Below are 20,438 nucleotides of genomic sequence, written 5' to 3'. Positions count from 1 at the left end.
GAATAAGATCTGGCACTGGAGGAAAGCCAGCTGTGCAACACTCCACTAGCTGCTTAGTAGCCTCTGTTGTTGTCACGTGAAACTGAGGAAAACCTGGGAGGTTCTGCTCCAAACGTGCTCAGGATAGGAGCACATTTGAAAAGCCTTCTGAAGGAACAGGAAAAGCACCTGCCTCTCCCAGGTCTGCCAGCAGCTAGTACTATCAGGGGACTTTGCTCTACCAACAGAAGGTTCATTTTCAGCCTGAAAAATTAAAAAAAAAATTAAAAAAAGTGCTTCTCAGGCTTTTAAGAGAAAGAAGTTTAAATCCCAGACCGGAAGCCTTAATTATAATGGATTTGTGTGAAAGTTGCCAGATCTCTCCCTGCTCTGTGATCAGGGCTGTGCCAAGAGTCTGCTTTGTGTCACGCTAGCAACTGTGTTAAGTTCAGAAAAGCAACTAGGTCAAAGATGCAAAGGCAGAACAGAGATCACTGATTAGCACTAATGAGCCCCTGCACTGCAGAGCAGAATGACAGTGCAATCAATTCAAGGTTCTTCCTGCAACTAAAGGTAGCCACACTCATATCTCCAGTGTGTGCTGCTCAGAACAAATCATTTTGCACTTCACATTTTACACCTTCAAAAGTCACTCAGAGTCACCATGGCCAGAAGACAACACACAAGAAGAAAGAACAGGGCGAACTGGTTGTTCACACTGGTAGAACTGAAATTAACTTACAGAAAATGAAGGAAAGATTTGAGCATCCTCATGAGAAGCTCTTCCATATATGCAGCCCCGTTGTTTTCAGTCTACAAATTATGTCTATTGTAAGCATAAGGTTACATAAGGAAAATACTGATCTCATGTTCAAGAATTTAATGGTACATCTGTCCACATCTGTAATAGGTTCTCTGAAGATCATCCAGCCTTCAAACTGTAGAAACAGAGACAACTATATTGTTTTTACAGTGCCTTAGACTTTCAGAAGAAAAAGTGAAGACTATTTATTTAGAGAATGGAGTAAGAACAGAAACAAGTATTGAATGACAAAGTCAGTAAAGTATGACAAAGTCAGCCCTAGACTTCTAGACAACTTCACTTCATTCACAAATCACTCTGTTTCCAGCTAATAAAGACAAACATCCACACAGCAATTAACCTGGAACTCACTGCAACTGATAACAGGGAAACATACACATCAGCCTGTGGGGTAGATGGAGCATGAGCAGTTACACAAAAGATGATCTTATGCAAGATAAAACAAGCAATTAAAACTCAATATAAAAATTACTTGTTAGATAATCAAGGAGAGGCAAAAAAAACATTTCTGCCACATCCTTTCACTTTCCCTCTAACTGCAATGAGACAACACAACTAATCCTATCAAAGAACACATCAAGCTCTCTGGAAAACTCTGAGACACTCACTATCCATGGACAGAATGTGGGCATGGAGCCCACAGAGAAAAGTGCATGGGACCAACAAGGAGATCTATGTTGGGACAGCAGTGTTAAACAGCTCTCTTCAAGATGCACAGATGTAGGAGTACGTGTCCACAGGATGTGTTACCCAGAGCCACTACTCCTGCACAAACTGCTGTGAGAACTCCACACAAGTTACTGGGTACAGCAGCAGCCTTCTTGAATTGTTTACTCCCTTAATGAATGGAAAAAAATATAGTGTGCCAATGCCTGTGTGCAGCTGGTTACATTTAAGACCAGCCTTAGTAGGTCAGCTAGCAGGTATCTTGTTATGAGTGCAGTTATAAATATATTATGATTGATTAACTTTTAGTTTCCTACTGGTAAGATCTATGTAGTATATTACATATGCAAATTTCATTTGGAACCATTCAGAATGCTAGGACACTTGAAAATTATATTAAATTACTAGGGAAATGATGCCTTGTATCATTTGACAAAGTAACAGGTAAATACTACAACACAGCCACTATGGGAAATGCCACTTGGCCAGAAACACTGCGACAGAACTCACCCGGTTCTCCGCTTTATTGCACCACAGAACAGGCAGACTTCATAAAGCAACTATTGCCTTCAGGATGCCCACTTTGCAACATCTGGCAGAGATCTCTCAGGAGTATCAAACTGACTATCTGCAAAACGTAAGCACTTGCAAGCAGTGGTTCAGATTTTGAAAATCATAGCCATGATTTCTGTCTTGGAAATTTCAGGGATGAATAGCATTTTTTTCCACAGATGAGCCTTAAACTTAGGTAATCATCATGGTATTACTTCTTAAGGAGGAAGACTGTTTGAACTAATACATCAGCTCCCCAGATAATTAATTTCTGTTAAAAAACGGCACAAGGATTTCTTATTAAAGTCCTCCCAACAATCAAACAGAGGAAAAGTTACTAATTTTTTCAACCGTTGAACCAGACTCTTAATTAATATCCACTAACAGCAGTATTTTATTTACAGAGTCATGCTGGCCAAATCTGATTGAAAAGGGGGACACAAAGTGTTAGACTGTGCTGATTAGTGATGGTTTCACAGAAGACAGCTGTCAGTTCTGTATGTGTGCTGCAGAAAGACTGCCTTACCCGTGGCAGCCTCATGAGTACTCTACTGAGGGATCACAGTGATAACAGTGTTTTCCTATGAAATTCTTCCTGGAATTCTTCCTTGAAGCACATCTGATTCTGCCCTTTAATCAAGGAACAATTTCTACTCACACACACAGACATAGAAATAATAGCCTTGTGTGAGGAGTAGAGGTGGAGAGGTGGATTTGATTTCCTTTCACTGCACTCTTCCCTACCTAGAATGATGATAGCAGAAAGCAGAAATAAGCATCATCATTATCTCCAGTGCATGTTAGCAGCCACACGGAAGCCAGTCAGCATGTCTGGTATTGTTTGTTGGAATACAAAAGACCCTCTGTTTGGAAAGTTCAAGAAAGAAAAGTTAGAGCCTGTGGCCTGGTCCTGTAGTCAAAAGACTAAAACGGAGGCTGAGAAGTTCTCAGGCAGGACCTTTGAAGTTGATGGGAAAACTCCCATGGACTCCAGCATGCTTTGGATCACATCTGAAATGCACAGAAGGGAGCAAAGCAACATAAAAGTAGAAACAAGCATCTGCTGGAGGAGAGTTTTAAACAATGCAGGAGTGACCTAAACTTCTCATCACGATTATCAGTACAGTGTACTTTCTGTGATGTTCAACAAAGTAGAACTGTATCAATTTTCTAAGTCTCTTCATTAAGACACAGTAATTGTACATTAATTATTAAAATGCTATGAATGCCATCCTAATATTGACTGTGGACTATAGCATTTAACAAACATCTCTGATGAAAGGGGAGAAAAAAGCCTCTCTCAATTACTGAATTTTAATTAATTTTTTTTTGCTGTATTTCCCTCCCAACCCCGCCCAAAAAGGCTAGCTTAAAACTATGAAAAACACACTCCAGGACTGAAAGCCTTATTAAGAACAATGCTGCCAGCATCATCTATTCATAAGCAGCAGATTGAGACAGAGCCCAACTCAAAAGAAACTCTTTAGCAGCACATCCTCCAAACAATTGCTAAAGGATCCCAAGCGTGTAGAGGTTCCAAATCCTCTGCTCAATTAAGATGCAATTAATTTTCTCATTAAAGATGTATATAGAAACATCTGGGGGGGAAAAAAAAAAAGTTTCCTGAATTCTGTAACACTTCCACAATTATTTTCTTGCATACAGCAGTAATTGTTGCAGTGTTTTTGGTGTTTTATGGGTCCTAATGACATTTTCAGGGAATTAAATTTTTAGAAACTTTTTTTTGAACACTTCTTGCAGCCTTTGCACAAGATTCAACAAAGAGCCAAAGCATCTTTTTTTTTTTCCCCAAAAAAATGCAGGATGTTTCCTCTTTCACTGGCTAATAGAATCCAACTGTTGCTGCATGACATCATTCCCCAGAGCTAGGGAATCCAAGCTAGCATAGACACTCCGGCTGGGAGTAAACACCACAGAGAGGATTAAAAAAAAAAAAGCACTCTAAAATGGGAGGAAATAACATTTAAGAAGCAGTTTTTGTTACCTGAAATTTGGAGCATTCCCCTTTCCACTCCATTCTCAGATTTGTATTTCCCAGACAAAACTCTGTCTTATTATCTGAGGCAACCAGAAAACCAGTCGTTTAGCGTCTAATACCTGCTGTGCTTCCCACAACTCCTTCATATGACCTTTCACAGCACTGATTCCAGCTAAAATGATTGCAGAGAACACAGACTGGCCGGGCCAGTTGTCATGGAGATCTCTCTCTCTTTTTTCATACACACGCACGCGCGCACACACATTTAAACAATTCTGGGAGGCATCCACAAAACAGCATGCCTTTTCATCAGCTAAGTTTTTGAAGCATTCCACCCCTCCTCCAAGCCCTTTCTTGAGTCAGCCCAGGAAGCTGAGCTTTGGTCATGAATCGATTGTTGAAATCAAAGATATTGCCTTTAAAAAGAAAACAATAATTCAGGATTAAAAAAAAAGAAGAAAAAAAAAAGAGAGAAAGAAACGAAATGTAACACAGAACTTATACTTTTTTCTCCCAGGAAGGAAAACAGAGATGTTTGCTTGTCAAAGGTCTGAACTAAAAGTGAATCTATTGCGTTCAAACCTGCAGGCTATTTGTCTTTGCGCAACTTGTTATGAATTTGATATCTGAAAGCACTAAGGCTTTGTTGAAACACAATTACGCAGGTTACATGAAATGCTGCTGGCATTGCCTGACTGCTTACCTTGTTGTTCTCCCAGTACCCAGCCAGTGACCTAATTAGCACAGGTATTATTCATTGTGGTCATTCAGGACTTCCTGTATCCTTTCATGTTTCTGTAATTAAGAAGAAATCTTCTGGTCAGGAGCATGCAATGCTTTTTGACAAGGCAAACATAAAGTGATCCCCCAGCTAAACAAGAAAGAACAGATATATTTGGAATTTTTCTCATACTGACTATAAGTTTACATGCCTCTAACCCAAAACTCAGTGTCTCCCAGTTAAAGGAGAAACCTATTTCAATATTTGAGAGTTCAAGAACAGATTAATTTACCATATTCACTGGCTCTATGGTTGAAAAACCAAAGCTAATTCCAAACATAAAGACACACAACATTTTTTCTTGGACAAAAAAAAATAAATTAATTAATCCCCAGCAATGTCATATGGGAAAGCTTGGACTGAGAAGTTGAGAGAAAAAATACTTTTTCTTTCTTTCTTTTTTTTTTTTTTAAGAGCATTAAGAAAATTCAGGAAAGTATTTGGGCTCAGAAGAACAGCACCGTTCCCAAAGTTTTTACACTTTGACCTCTTCAGAGGATTTAACTGGAGTCAGTCATTCAGAGTTTTAAAGTTGCATAAAAGATACTAAAGGGACTGTGTGACTCTGCTTTCTGCAATGAGTAGTATAAGCAGGAGTCCCTCTAGTGGGCATAAAAATATAAAGCTGACAGTGCAGTGCAAAGTAGGAAATCCAATTTATTTTTTCGCTGTCAAGCACGTCACTATGCTGTTATGACATTTCACCCCTGCATTATATATTTAAAATAAAACCAGCATTTGCAACTATTTATGTGTTACTTACCAAACTCAACATACAAAAATGTGTACGTACATTACGTAACCAAAACAGCTAGGTTTACACACGAGGAGATATAAAAAAGTTCCACCATATTTCTATTCAGTTTGTGTTTGTAACTTGATAGCAAAGGTGGGATAAAAAAAGACCATAGACAGTCTGAGATAGCTGAACTGTCTTACGTGAACACTTGTCTCTACACATCACATATTATAAAATATAAGCTACACTGGAGCATAGTGTCGACTATACTTCTGAAAACCCTACATTTTATGAATGACAGAGCTCCCAGTGGACTGTACACCTAAACCACCTCTCTTTCTACCAAAAGCACTACACAAAGGCTACACAAAGCATATTTTACACTGTTATCAAGAACTGCATGAAGACTATTCACAGGTAGATGAACATCAAGTCAACTACTTCAGCTATGAAGAATCCAAAAGACACCAGAATGACATCACATTAAACAGTTTGTCTAGACATGAATGTGGCACATGCTAAGCTTGCAAGTTCATGCTAAGTTCCCTTGACACCACACCAGCAAAGCCCAGCAGAACCATAGGAACCAAATATGAAAAATCAGTACATGTTTTTGTCTTAAAAAGTTCCCTTTGGTATGTGACTGAGTTAAACTCACTGCATGCTGCAAGTGGGCACAGTTTCAGCTGCGTAACTGGGGAAAGGGGGAGGCAGGTAACTCCTCCCAAGAATGGAATGTTTTACCCAGCACCAATGCAAAGGGAGTGCTCAAATACATGAAAGGAATAAATATATATATATATATATATTTTAAGAACAACACTATGAATTGATCAATGGGCAGGTGAAGTGATCAAGTCTTGTCCATCAATCTCAGATTTTCTACAGACCCCATTACTGGTAACGTGGGAGTATATACCAACCATCTGCATCGTGTCCCACTCCAGAGTTTATCACAAGGCTCTGTAGCACTTTATTAGGAGACCACATCTGCATACATGGCAAGTATCTCGGGGGAGCATGCGCTTTAGCATTTATAAACAACTGAAAATGCTCATTGCATTACATATACACTCAGTTACAGTCAACAGCTCCAGACAAAACAAATGAAGTAGTTAAAATATATCATGCATGCACAACTATGCAAGTACAAAGTACAGTAGTAGAACTACAGCCCAAGGTTTGGTCTCAGGCAGGTAACTACAACCAGAGACCCCAGACAAGCACCTTTCTGTTCCAAGCCTCATGAATACACTCCTGATCAACTCCTGGCCAAGAGGCAAAATGTTTTGTTCAGGTTGGCCCATGTGAAACAAGAACCATGTCCATCTTTTTTTTTTCCTTCCCTGGGCTTTTCTATGAACACATCTACACTCCAGAGCAAGAATTAGGGTAAAGACAGAATTTAGGATTATAGACAGAGGACATGACGAACAGCTAATACTAGGTTAATTGCAAAATAAAGAAAGAAATGTCATGGCTACACTGTGATCAGAAAGCATTAGAATGTGTGTCTTCATCCCCTGCGGTAGACAAACAATCCATTACTCACATATGGCTGATATTAAGTTTCTTATTTCCGACACACTTCCCTTTTCTCACCGGTTGGACATGCTCCTTCCTATGCTCTGTGGTCACAGGCACAAGATGCAGAAGCCACGTGACACACACAGGAGCAGACATGCACCAAAAAGGATGAGAGCACAGCTAGAGTCCTCACCAGGGCACACCTGGTGTCTCTGCCCTCGGGATGGGGAATGGAAATATGAGCTGCTCGCTCCACAAGCTGCATGGTCTCAGATTCTTCACTGAATGCTTTTCAAATCACACAGCCATCATTAGCAACAGGAGAGGAAACAAACATCAGATTTGCTTCTAAATGACTCATGACATTTTATTATTTTCATTTGGTAAAAACATAACATCAACTTCAGGATTTAAAAAGATGAAAATAGATACGCTAAAAACAAAGCTGCCCACAACAACAGCATAAATCTGCAGTAGGTGTAAATGGAGATCAATCACTGAATTCACTTCAGTGAAATATTTCCTTGCACTTTTTTAAAAAAAAACTAAGTTCTACATAAAAATACTTGTGTACAATGATTCATGATTTTTCCACCCTCCTCAGATAGCTTCTTGCCTTTCACAGGGGTCTGCCTCTCCCACTTTCCCACAGAAGATGACCACCTTATTTCTCTTCCTGCTCATGTCGTCTCTACACCACAGTCCCTGACCTTCTTTCTAGTGACCTCAGTGAATACATATCAAATCAGACACAGATAACCTTAAAACACAGCAGCAAAAAGTGAAGCTCGAGTACCCTGCCCCAGCGTGGGGATGCCATGAAAAGGCAAGTGCCCACAGCTCCTGCTGACCTCACTGGGAGAGGCAGGGAACCAGGTAGCGCTTCCTGATCACCAGGCAGTGACTCGCAAAGGTATGGAAATAAGGGAAAAGGCCCCAGCCAGCTCATAATGTAAAGCATGCACACGCTAGATAAACTGTGTTCTTCACTCTCTGTTTAGAGGCACAGTGCTCACTACTTTGGCATAAGACACCCAGTGACTCCTATGTGGGACAAGAGGATGATATCCAGTGCAGCAGCTGCCATACTCTTTGGAGCAGTCCCGCAAGGTGAGTTCTCCTACGATTTAAGTCTGCAGCATTGGCCTTTATCTTTCAACATTACACACAACAGCACAGCAACAAGGCAAATGCCACAAGATGGCACATCCAACCTCCCATTGGGGGTCTCTGCTTTGTTGGCATGAATAAAGCTTCCCCTGACTTCAGTTACATGTTAACTTCAAACTTCACTAAATCATGCTTTGCTGGAATTGTGGTATCACAGTAAGTAGTATAAAAATATGTCACGGCCCAGCAAACAATAAAGGAGTTGACCCAACATATGAGGCCCCCTGGTTTCAGTGGGACTGCACAGGCACAGGCCTAAGATCAGTCAGCTATGAACTTGTTTTCTTCCCCCGTTTCAGCATCAGAATCATCACTCATAGCATTTCCACCACTCTCTCTTCAAGCAGAATTAAAAATTTCCATGATTTCTTCAACAGCCCAACAAGGATCATGTTTGAAGCACTGTACTGATTTCACTAACACAGAAAAAAAGTACACACGCATATATACATATATACATATATATATACACATGCACACACTGTATGTATATAGGAAACAACTAATCACAGCTGAGCACACTTTGGGATGTTGCCAACCCCTTCATGGCTCTATATCCCAAGTCAGTTTGGTCTCTTTTTGCAGGTGAAGGCCTGCCATACTTGGGTCTGACTTGGACCTCTCAACTGGGTGCAAGGTAAAAATTTGCCAAAGTTGCTGAGTGATTCAGTGAAATTAAGAGGATATCTGTACCTGGGAGGTCGTGACAAGAACCTGACACACTTTCAACTCCTGTGTGAACACTCATTCAGAAATAAAGTAGATTTACATTGTGACTATTATTGTTTTAGGCCTTGGTTCAGCAAAGCACTTAAACATTGACTTCAAAAGAACTTAAAAATATGCCAAACATGTGCTACAATATTTTACCAAAGTGGTTCTTTAGTAATATATTTTAGAAAAGACAGACGGAAATAGATTTTATTTGGCAATTAAAGCTTTAAAATGCTATTTGATGATATAACCGGGACACACTCCCCATGCTAAACATACTAATGAGGCTGAAAAACTGCTGAGCAATAAGCTGAATAATTCCTTAATAAAACAACTTTAAATCTGAACAATGCAGAACCAACTCATGTAAATGCCTGGTCTGAGAATTATCCATACCTACAACCTGATTCATGACAGGAGACACATATTACAGCTCACCCTGCTAGGAAAGCAGTGCAAAGCCAAACCAGCCATACGAACTGGCGCCAGGCCCAGGCAGCCAATTCAGCCAGCCCTCAACATCCCAGTGCTGCAAACTGTTTCAGGTGGCACCAGGCCAAGCCATAGGGATAACCAAAAGCTGGGAAGCTCATGTTAAAGAAGTTCTTCTAGTCCTTAATTCTTCAGAGCCAGCCCTGTCTCCAACCCACCTGCATGCCCGCCAACACCCTTCCTGTGCGAGTCTGTGCTGCATCCAAGGCATGCCCGAAAAGGTACAGCAGAAAGCAGTGGGACCACAACTGGTGGAGGGGAGAAGCTCCTGAAGGGACGCTTTGTTCTGTCTGGACAAAAGGAGACAACTTCGCTCTTTGTAGGTGTTAGCTTCTTCCTATACCACTTTTTACTGCATATATTTCCCTACCAAGCGTACATTTGTGTCCCAAGAACAGGGACAAATGAGACAAGCAGGCTTCCTCTGGGAAGCGATGCCAGCAGAGATGTCAATGAGTTGCTTGAAATTCCACAGGAATTCTGGTTTAACCCTACATGAATGCAAGATATCTCAGTTTGTCTTAGTTCACTGCTCTTTCTTTTAAGTAAAAGCCAAAGGACAAGTTTCTGTTGTCCTTGTTCACAACGCACATCCTGCAACACAACATGCTACACATGGGACTAGAGGGCAATTGAAAAAACAGATCCCCTCACACCTGGAATTGCAATGCAAGCAGGACTCACATGAATACAACTCTGGTAGCACCGAATCTTGTGTACAGCTGAACAAGTGCTGCAAAACTCTGATTTAACGCAAAGAGGCAGAATCCTTCTCAGAGCACATAAATGATGGGAAAAGACAGACCCTTTAAGCTAAATCTCCACCTTTCAAACTGGTGTCAGGTAGCCCTTCCTGTACGAAATGACTTTCACTCGGGTCATGGGACAAAGATGCTGTTGGGAACAATTTCTGTTGCACTTATAAAGGGAAGAGCATCTCTTAGCCAGGAAAGCAAGGAACACAACGACAAATACATTCAATAATGCAGTGCTGGTTCTTAAGCAGAACATGCATGCTGGTTGGGGTGATTTTTTGTATGGTTTTCCACCCTGTACAAAAGAGCTCTTAATTTAAACACAAAATGGGAAATCAGAGGGCCTAAGCCTGAGCATCCACTATGATATCACCTTGTTTACATGAGAAAAAACACAACCAATAGCTCTGTGCTCTCTTTTAACTTCTAAATAAAGAAATAAATAGATAAAAAAACAGCAACATGTTTTGTGATTCCTTTTGATCGCCAGCTATAGAAGTTCACAGGAAGTTTATGCAACCCGCTCTGACTGGATAGATCTTATCTTCCAAATCCTATTAGCCAAGAGAAAAAGAAAATGTCAGCCTGACGTTCGTTTGGACACAAAGCAATGACTTATCTGTGAGATAACTTCTGCAGTTGGCCTCCTTTATTTCAGTCATGACTTGAACCTTCAAGTTGGCCTGGAGATGCTGTGAAGTGCTGGTAACATGCTGAGGGTGCCTATGAGCGCTGCTTAGCATCTATGGGGAGGAAGGGTACTGGGAGCACCAGCCCAGTGCTCCCCCAAATCACCTACACCCCGCAGAAACCAAAGCCAGAAACAGCATCTGTTTTCTTAGGCATATAATGAGTTTGCCTTCCATGATCATAACAGCAGGCAGATTTTTCAAGCCACAGACAATAAAGTTATTTTCTTCTCTATTTTGGATAGAGCAGATAAACAAAATATTACTTTGAATATACACAGCTCCTTTCATTCTTTCATTCATGACCCTCCGTGTGCTTTACAGATCTGGGTAAATGCCACTGCTGTCTGGCTGCCTGGAACAAAGGCGTTAAGCAGATTTGTGCACGAGGCTGCACATCGCTCCCCTCAGAAACAGCGCACAGCTGAGCTCTGCCTGCGAGGCTCTGCTGCCTCCCGTGAGGTTGTGTTTAGGCCCTGCAAGGCAGTAAGGGCCAGCCCAGCTCCAAGGGACACTGGAACTTCTTTTGTTCCTAGAAAACTATTTGGAAACTGCTGAAGTTAAGCTTGCCTTCTAGCTGGCTTCCAGTGCCACAGAGGAAATGAAAATCAGTGACAGCAGAGTGGCTAGGACAAGCTTGTGCAAAACAAAAGTCATCTAAAACCAGACTGTGCAGACAGTTCAAAAACATTTGGTGAACTTCAGTGAGATTTCTGAGTACCTTAGTGCTTCTTGGGTTTAGCAACGAAGCGTAGTATGGAGATGGCCAAATGAGCCATAGCCACAGAACTCAAAACTGAAAGCAGCACAACCCCAACAGCACAGGGCTTGAGCTATCACAGCCACATTTTTTCAGGAAAGAAGCCGTGTCTCCACACAGTGCCCCCTGCGCCGTGCGGCTCTGCAGACCTCTTGGAGTCAGCCCTAGGGCTCTGTGTGCCAAGCTCCATTGTGCAGCACAGACATCCCCTGAGCAACACACTGCAGACCACAGAGGAAGCATGTCCCAGCGCTGGGAATTCAGCTCCAAGTGCCTGAGTTCCAGATGAATGCCTTAAAAGCAAGGTCATTCTTCCCCCTCTGGCTCTGTGCACTTTTCCAAAAAGAGGTGGGGAAAGCCTCTGAAGACAGCCCCACATCCATGAAAGGTCTCTCCTGAAACCCTGGTTCAGTCTGCTGGGGAATCACACACCTACCAGTCTCCTCTTCCTCACTAAGAGTAGAAGTCATTATTTAAGGAAAAAAATATATATTAAAAGTAGTCATTTTACTTTATTTTCATCAAAACTGATGGTTCAGAGATAACGTTGCCTCTTGCCACTAAAAAGCATAATTTCTTCTTTTAATTACAGTATCTCCCATTTTAGAGACAAAAGAAAAGCAAGAATCAATGTTGTGTGTGGCTTGTTTTTTTTTTTTTTTAACATCTAACTGAAAAGGGTGGAACTTGGGAAAGTACCAGTACTTTTCTTCCAAGTCTGGGAAAACTATACAGCTTATACAGGCCAGGACACCGTTATGGATATTTTTTGTTTAAACACTGGATAAGGTCCATGTAGTCACATGATGTTCCCCATTGCTACGTACATTGCTTTAAGGGGACAGACAGCTCCCAGGAACTGCTGCTGCTTGCTGTGGAATGCTGAAACCCTACAACACCAGCTGAGCGGTGGCCATTCAGTGGGCAAAGACTGTGCATCAGAAAGTTTGCAAAAGATCTTGCTGCCCGTGAAGGAGTGCTAGCAAAAACCCTGTTATAAGTCCAGATTTCTGGCGCAGCCCTGGCCTGTAATGCCACGAGCACTGAGCACCACACCAACATCCCCATCTAAATGCAGGGCCAAACACCTAAAGGCATTGACCATGACCAATTAACAGCTGAGACTGAGACATGTAACTTACGGCTGCTAGCCTCGCAGCTGGGTGTGTGCATGCTCATTGCAAACACAGGTTAGTGCCCATGATGCTGGAAGCAGCCTATGGAAAATCTGAACCGTAAGATTCAAACCATTAAGAGAGTGCATTGCAGCTTGCTTCAGGGTAAATTCCCCATTCAAGAACAGACATGCCGATTACAACTTCAGTTTTCTAATTTCCTCATGTGTGAAAGTCTCATTGGTAAATATGAGAGCCATGTGCTTACTGGAAGCACAAAGCAATGCTCTCCATTTGCCAGAAAGATCTGAAAGGGCCTTTTTGCACATATATATATGGGTGAAATCCACGCTGTGAAGGAAACAGAGAAAGGACCCAACAAGGAGTCAGAAGAATCAAATGCTGTTCTTGATTTTGACCCCATCCAGTTATATGACTTTGGACAATGTCCTTTATGTAATAACGCAATAGTTCTTTGGCTTTCTGAACCTCCGGCAACTCAGAAGCAAGCGTTACTGGAGCAACACAGTAAACTACAGTCTCACCACAAACTTCAAACAATATACATTGTTCTTCACATTTTACAATTCCATACATAAATCAACCTCCAAGAAACTGTTTCCAGTTTCTTAACCTGTTCCACATCTATGCATTTTTGATACTCCCTTCAGCCTGAAAAAGGCCAAACACGTAGAACCTTTCTTTGTCATCCCTACCACTGAAATCAGAAACTTTCCTCACAATTTACATGGTCCCGGAACACAACAGAAGTGAATGTATTCCTGAGGGAATGAAAGATTTAGACCATGTTTTCTCCTGCCTATGCATGAAATTAAATCACAAGTTTGCACCATTTTTCTTAGACAAAGATTTCATATTTGATCACTCTCTCAAATATTAGTTACGCTGCAAGATTAAAAAAAAAATGTACTGTAGGCCATTTTAAATATCTCCTCCATCCAGCTGCATTCAGAATAAGCTGTACCGCATCTATCTTACAAGCACCTCCACAGTGGTTGAAAACTTCCTACCCAGACTGGTGTTTTATCACCAATTTCATCTCTGATTTACCATGGTGTGACCTGGAGCAAATAGCAGCAATTCTAGTACCTCACCTCCTTTACAGGGGCTCCCAAGTGTAGCTAACATGGCTTGCAAACAAACTGTGAAATGTTCAAAGCAGGATCTTGCATTCCCAGTTCCTAGACATCCAATGACACTCATGGAAATCCAGCAAAATAACAAGGTGGAAATGAAGATGTTTCTAAAACACAATGCCATTTTACATCCATTTGGAATGGTATTTAAAATACTTTAGGAAATGTAACCCTCTCCTGCAATTTAGCATGAGCCACGGGTACCTGAATCTGTTTTCTGTCTCAGTTTTCTCATCTCTGAAGACCTGGTAATAAATGAAGTTTATTAGAAATACTGTTAGTATAAATGTATTAAACTTCATAAGGTAGCCTAAGATTGTTGGAAGGAAAGCATTGCTGTATTAAGAAAGAGGCTGACTACACCCCCTTTTAATTTAACCACTTTCCCACTACTAACTCCATTTAGGAGGCTGTATTAATACAATCCTCAAATATGTTCACTATACAACTATAAAATCACAAGCTGGGCTAGGGAATGGAAAAGAAATGTCATGCACAGCCAGAGAATGAAAGTCAGCTGCCTGAACACTATCTCCTGGATAAAAGAGCAAGCCCATTAACACGAGAGGGTGATAACCACCCCCCACTCCCATATGCAGCACAGCACCTCTGAAAGCAAAAACAACAACAGCAGGCATTTGAGATGGAGAATGGAGCAGACTGATATGACTCATATGCTGTACGTCTAGTCAGTGAAAAATCTGGCAGAAGCGTTCTGTTTGACTATGTCTGTACATTCCCAAGAGATTTATAGCTGCTTATTAAATCATCTGTTCCTGTTAAAACCAAAGAAACTGTATATGTTTCACTGGATTTTACATCTGGTAGAAAGACCTATTAACCATTAATACAGAGTAGAGGCTTTTCTATTGGATGAGCCATTCGAAAGATTTTAAGACCTTATTACAGGAAGTAAAATCTACCAAGGGATGGGCTGCAGGAGGGGGTCTGAAACCTGCTGCATCAGTGGATGGGTCTCCTTTACTGGCATCTCTGTTCTGCCTCATTCTTCAAAATCAGGGGGGTCTTTTGAATGAAAAGTAGTTTCTAATGAGGAAAGAAAAGAAAACAAGTACTTTCTACAGAGAAAGCAGTCATGTCTTGAAGAAAACACCCAGCTTGAGACAGGGTTTGTGGAGTAGTTTCACAGAGCACAGTGATGCACACACACTGTTGTGGGGCATCTGTCAAACTGCAAGGAGAGGACAGTGGTATCAACCAACTAACCGTTCTTCACACTAAGCTCAGGAGCTGGAGGGAAAACACCTCTAGCCCTGAAGTTTCACCTTAAAACCCAGTGAAAGAGGTCAATTTCAATCCACTCTGTTAAGCTAAAGCAAGCTGTTTGTTATCTCAAAGTGCTCTGCAGAACATCTCCACCCCTACCTTCACACACATTCTCCATTGAAAAAAACCTGCACAAACAACACACTTTCCTTCTCCTGTCCACAGTTCTTACTTTTTTTTGTTCATTTTTCACCCTTGGGCACATCCACAGCTTTGCTGTCTGAGATAGCCATCTCTTAACAGTAGTGTATAAAGATATTATTAAATAGGAGCTGTTTTCTGAGGTGTACGTTTGCTGAACATTTGGAATGCCTAGAAGGTAGGAAAATTCTACACATTTTATATTAACCCCTTAAAAATAAACAAAAACCTAGGCACATTTGCTAAGCATCTGAGAATGCAGAAATACTGCTTCAGTGCTGAGACTGTAACAGGGACATACTTTAAAAACGTCCTTCTGGCTCCAACAAATGGTGCATCTAGCTCAAACTCTGCCTTCAAATGCTAGTCAGGGCAAGTCCATGAACCCAGCAGCTTTCTGTCCATTTTCCTTTGTCCATTTGAGACTGCAGGCTGTGGGTAAGCAGAGCTGAAAAGCAGCAAGATTTGCAAAATTTTGCTAACAGTGCATTTGTTACTCTCGCTGTACAAATGAAATGTTATTAAGTCTGTAAAGTGAAACACGACAGAAAGCCATGTCTGAACTCTCATACTTAGCATAAAAATCAGCAGCTTGGGAGTTTTGCAGCACAATAATAAAATCAAGACCCATACCAGCTCACGCACAGAGAATGCCCAAAGCCCACAAGCGAGGGAGCTGCGCACCACCACCGTTGCCTGTGGGTGCAGCTGTGGCAGATTTGCCAGCATACACTGGATTGGGGGACACAAAACGATGGGTTTTCAGCACATTTCTCCTTCATGTTTTTGAACTGCTGCCTTGTAAAAGTCAGTTTGCTAAAAAACATGACAAGATAATGGTAGGTCCTGCTGAATCTGCACAGCCTATACTATGCCAAACTGATTTCTGCAGTAAATCATGTGCACTCTCAAAACACAAAGGCAGGGCTGTACAACTCTGGGAATGGGTTTATACCATACATTTATTTTTGTCCAAAATGACAAAAAGTCTGTCTGCCCTTGTTTTTTCTCTTTCTTATCTCTCTGTCAAACTGTCTTCAGTTTAGCACACTGAATCAATGAAGGAGGAACAAACATGCATGGTAAACTTGAAATCCCAGGACTCTGTGTGGAAGCCTGAGTCAGCACAGATACTCTTGCTAGTAGCTGCATGAACCCCAACTATCAGCAGCTTCCTGCCTGTCACAGTAACTGACCCTCTGGGGTATCAGTTGGTCATTGGCAAATTAAGGCTGATTTAGTATTTTTTCTCTTTAAAAAGAAAAAAAACACACACACACACTATAAAACAACATTGTGCATGGGAGAAAAACAAGCAAACACTGAATTATGTCAATATCTATAATGGGTACAACAATACCACGGCTCAGCCCATTCAGGGTGAGACATGATGACTAAGGCAAACCACCCCTGCAGCACACTGCCCAGCAAGCTTTGGGCTAGTCATACATTACAAGTCTCAGATGGTAGTGATGGAAAATCAAGGGTGTCATTTGACCCTGAATAATCTTCTCCATATCTTTTGATTTGGTTCTCCTTCCTTAACAGGAAGGCAGTTAATTAGCTTAACTTAACTTTCTTGCTCTGTTTCAACTTTGCCCTCTGCCACACACGCATTCACGCTGTAATGCACAATCAGTGAACTTCAAGCGTACATGAACCTGGGCCAACTCATTCCCCACCAACACCACAGTATCAGTGGATGCGTCACCCCCACTCTCACCCTCAGACACACATCCCCAGTGATCCAGCCACGTAAAAAGTGTTTTCATAGCATTGCAAAAGAGAGTTTTCCACTGCTAGGGAGGAGGATTGATCACTACTTCATAAGCACAGAAAGCACACAAATAGTACTGTCCCCTCTCACTGGAGAAAACACCATATGAGAAGAGTCATGAGAACTACTGCAGCCTTCCAGACCAGTGTGAAACCTGAGTCAGCCCTTAAGCAAGCTGCTGAAATCAATGCTTAGCTTTCAAGCACACGGTCAAATATTTGGCTGAGCTGGGACCATTTTCAAGTGTGGGATGCAGAATCCCACTCAATGGCTGCTCCAATGAGAGGCTAGAGAAGTGCTCCTGATATATAATAATGCAGTAATTTATGGGGGCACATTCTCCCTTAACCAGAACCTCAGACTCATCTGTTCTCCACAAGCAGTTGTTTCATAAGGATTGCTGCTGTGCCCCACATCTGCAAACACCGCAAACAGCTGCCAGCCACAATAGGAAATGGTTTACACTGATTGAGTATATTTCTGAAACCCCACCAATTCTGCTCCACAAGATGAAAAAAATACACCAGTAATAAGAAAACCCAAGAGAATTTGATCATCTTCATTCTGCGCCTTTGCTGAGAAGTAAGGATCTTTGTTTTCTCTTTCAGACCATCCTGTTATACATGCAGGGAATTACAGACCTAACCAATTCTATAAATAGTTCTGCCCTGAACCTCACGGTTTAAGTTTAGGTTGAAAGATCATTCACATGTGAAGCATGACTCTTAGGTGGCAAAGTAAAGCCATTCTGATTCCCAACAATTTTATGTTTAGCTTGTTTTAACTGTACCAATCTGCTGCCTCATAAGCCCTTGCTCCTCAAAGTCACTGAGCAGTAGATGTCAGAAGAAAGAAATCCTGGAACCCTTCATTAGAAAGAAAGGTCACCTACATGCAAGCACAGAGCTGAGGGCCAGGCACTCCCACCCCCTTGGCACCCAGCTCACACTGCTCACCTGTGAGCACCCATCACATCCATACAGCTGCAGCCCGTTGCCCGCTGGTGAGCGTGTGGGCAGGACAAGCCTTCTAAACCCTAAATTTAAGCACTAATATGGTACTGCTAACCTACCCAAAGTTACATCAAACTCTCAATGCCATGGTACAGGATTATAATACTTACTAATGAGTCAGATTATCTCCTGTAGAGGACTTATGGTCTCCTGATGCCCACACAGCTGTGACTACTACCTGCAGACTAAGACCACTGATGAAAAAACTAATTGCCTGTAGAAGATTTTTTCAAACAAAACATATATAAGGCAAAACGACATTAATCTTCTAACCTGAAGATAATGCAAGGTAAACTGTGTTAGATGTCTGCAAAGGCACTGCAACTACCAAACAGAGGCAGCTTCAGTAAGTAGGTGGTAGCAAGTTTTGAAGTTACAGTTCATGCCTACAATTAGCCAAGGCTTCAGATGCTGAAGTACCTGTTTGAACCTGCCAACTAGTTGCTGGAATGACTGATAAAAAAACTCTATCCACAGACACTTGAAGACAGAAGATTGTTCCTGTCATTAATGAGTCCACAAAAATGCCAACATCATACCAGCGGCTGGGCTCCAAGGCTGACCCACAGAGCATTCAGCCATGGAAATATAAACACAGCACACTGGTAACCTGCCCTGTTTTAAAGCTGTGATGACACAGTCAAATAACAGGCTGTTGGAAAACCACCACCAGAGTGACCAACTACACCCCTCTCATTTGGTTATTACTGATGCAAAGACCTTCTTCCTGCATGCCTTATTGTCTGAATCCACATGCAACTTCCTATGAACTTCATATCCTGGAAGGCTTGTTTTTTTTGGAGCGGTTTTGTTGTTAGGTGTTTGTTTGTTTTGTCTTTTTTTTTTTTTTTTGTAACAGTTCAGTGCTTTCAACTCCAGCTTGCGTTCTACCAAATAAAACTGGGTAGCCATTGAAAGGCACCAAGGAACAATCAAATCTTACAGAGTCAGAAAATGAAACCTCATAACACTTTGCTCCCAGTTAAAAACTTTGAAAGCAAATTGGTCTAGCCTCATGTGGGTAACTGGCATTAAAAAAAAAAAAATAAAAATAGAAAAAAAAATAAAAATAGAAAAAAAAATAAAGAGCACTCTATGCACAATCACATCTGACTTCCCGCAAAGCTCGGCTTTGCAGGAATTGCAGGCTCGGAGAGCCTGGGCAGCCAACAGCCCTGATCAAATGCCCCTGCTCACCTTCATCACAGACCTCACAGCGCTTACTGGAACAGGAGCAAAGTGGATAGCATGATCAGAAAAGATACATTACACTGAGGCAGGAAAACACTTCCAGCCTGTGAGCTAACGCCTCATTTTAAATGGAAGACAACACCAGTAAGAAATTCTCTCTGAAAAGTTATTCCTTTCCTCCTCTTTTTTCTTCCTTCCTTCTAGTAAAAGTATGCTTTAGACAAATTGTGTACAGTATGTGCATTCTTCCTGCATGGAAATCTTTGCCTGTTATTAAAATCAAATGCAAGACAAACAACAAAAAAATCCACTTTTGATGGGTCTGCTTGTCATGCCAAGGCCCCCAGCTTCCATTCTCAGGGATTTACTGAAATATTTGTTTAGTTACACAGAAATGGAATTCTGGACTACCAGCTTCTCCCCTGGCAGGATCTTTGGCCTTGCTAGGGGTTGGTAGCAATATCAAATATATTTCCAGTGACATCAGTAGGAAAGTAACTATGCAGTAAATAGTAAGTTATTCAAAGCTATGAGTTCGACTGTCCCTTGAAGCTACTCATCTGTGTTAAGGACAATGAAAGATATCACCCCCCCAGGATACAAGGCGCTGGATCCCTTCCATTCAGGAAATGTCATTTCTTCAACACTCTGCATAGATGCAGATACTCTCCTGTAGTGCCCATCGACAGCTGGAAGAAAGGCTGAGGCACGCTTATCTCCTTCTTGCCCTACAACACGCTAGAAAGTAGACAATGAGAATAAAAAGAATTTTGTACTATTAGGCTTAAGTATTTCCATGCCTTGAGACAACTTCTTGAGAAACTTTTTTGAGAAAATTACCTAAGCAAATAAAAAAAAAAATAGGTACAGGTAAATGTTGATCTCCTCCTACTAGCATTGTACATTTCAAGCCTTTGGGACACATGTTTCCAAGTTTTTCCTTGTAGGTATAAAAGATAGAAAGGGTCAAGATTTTCTAATAATCATTGAACTACAGGAACCTGGGCCTTAAAAGAGGAAAGAAAAAAAAATCACATTAAAAAAAAACACAATAAAATTGGTGGAGTTGGCAAGAGTAAAGAAGGAATTTTTTTTTTTCCTTTCACATCTA

The 20,438-nt window shown here is 41.4% G+C and overlaps 1 protein-coding gene across 10 annotated transcripts in view; it reads right to left on the bottom strand.

Annotated features, from left to right (window-relative positions):
• DENND2B (DENN domain containing 2B) overlaps positions 1-20,438 on the bottom strand; it is a 170,155-nt gene that overhangs the window by 124,806 nt on the left and 24,911 nt on the right. For 6 of the 10 annotated variants that reach the window (XM_080595788.1, XM_080595789.1, XM_080595787.1 and 3 more), the window contains one exon: positions 4,723-4,814. The exons of 2 other annotated variants lie outside the window; for them this stretch is intronic. The gene's annotated coding sequence lies outside the window, so the exon portion shown is untranslated. Of the gene's footprint in view, positions 1-4,025; positions 4,665-4,722; positions 4,815-20,438 lie in introns of those variants that run through there. 2 more of the 10 variants (XM_080595790.1, XM_080595784.1) reach the window with 2 other exon arrangements.

This window comes from Anser brachyrhynchus (assembly GCF_964034855.1).
Source record: "Anser brachyrhynchus genome assembly, chromosome: 5".
Taxonomy (NCBI): domain Eukaryota; kingdom Metazoa; phylum Chordata; class Aves; order Anseriformes; family Anatidae; genus Anser; species Anser brachyrhynchus.
The sequence above is the reverse complement of the archived record's forward strand: the minus strand, read 5'-3'. Positions and strand labels throughout refer to the sequence as shown.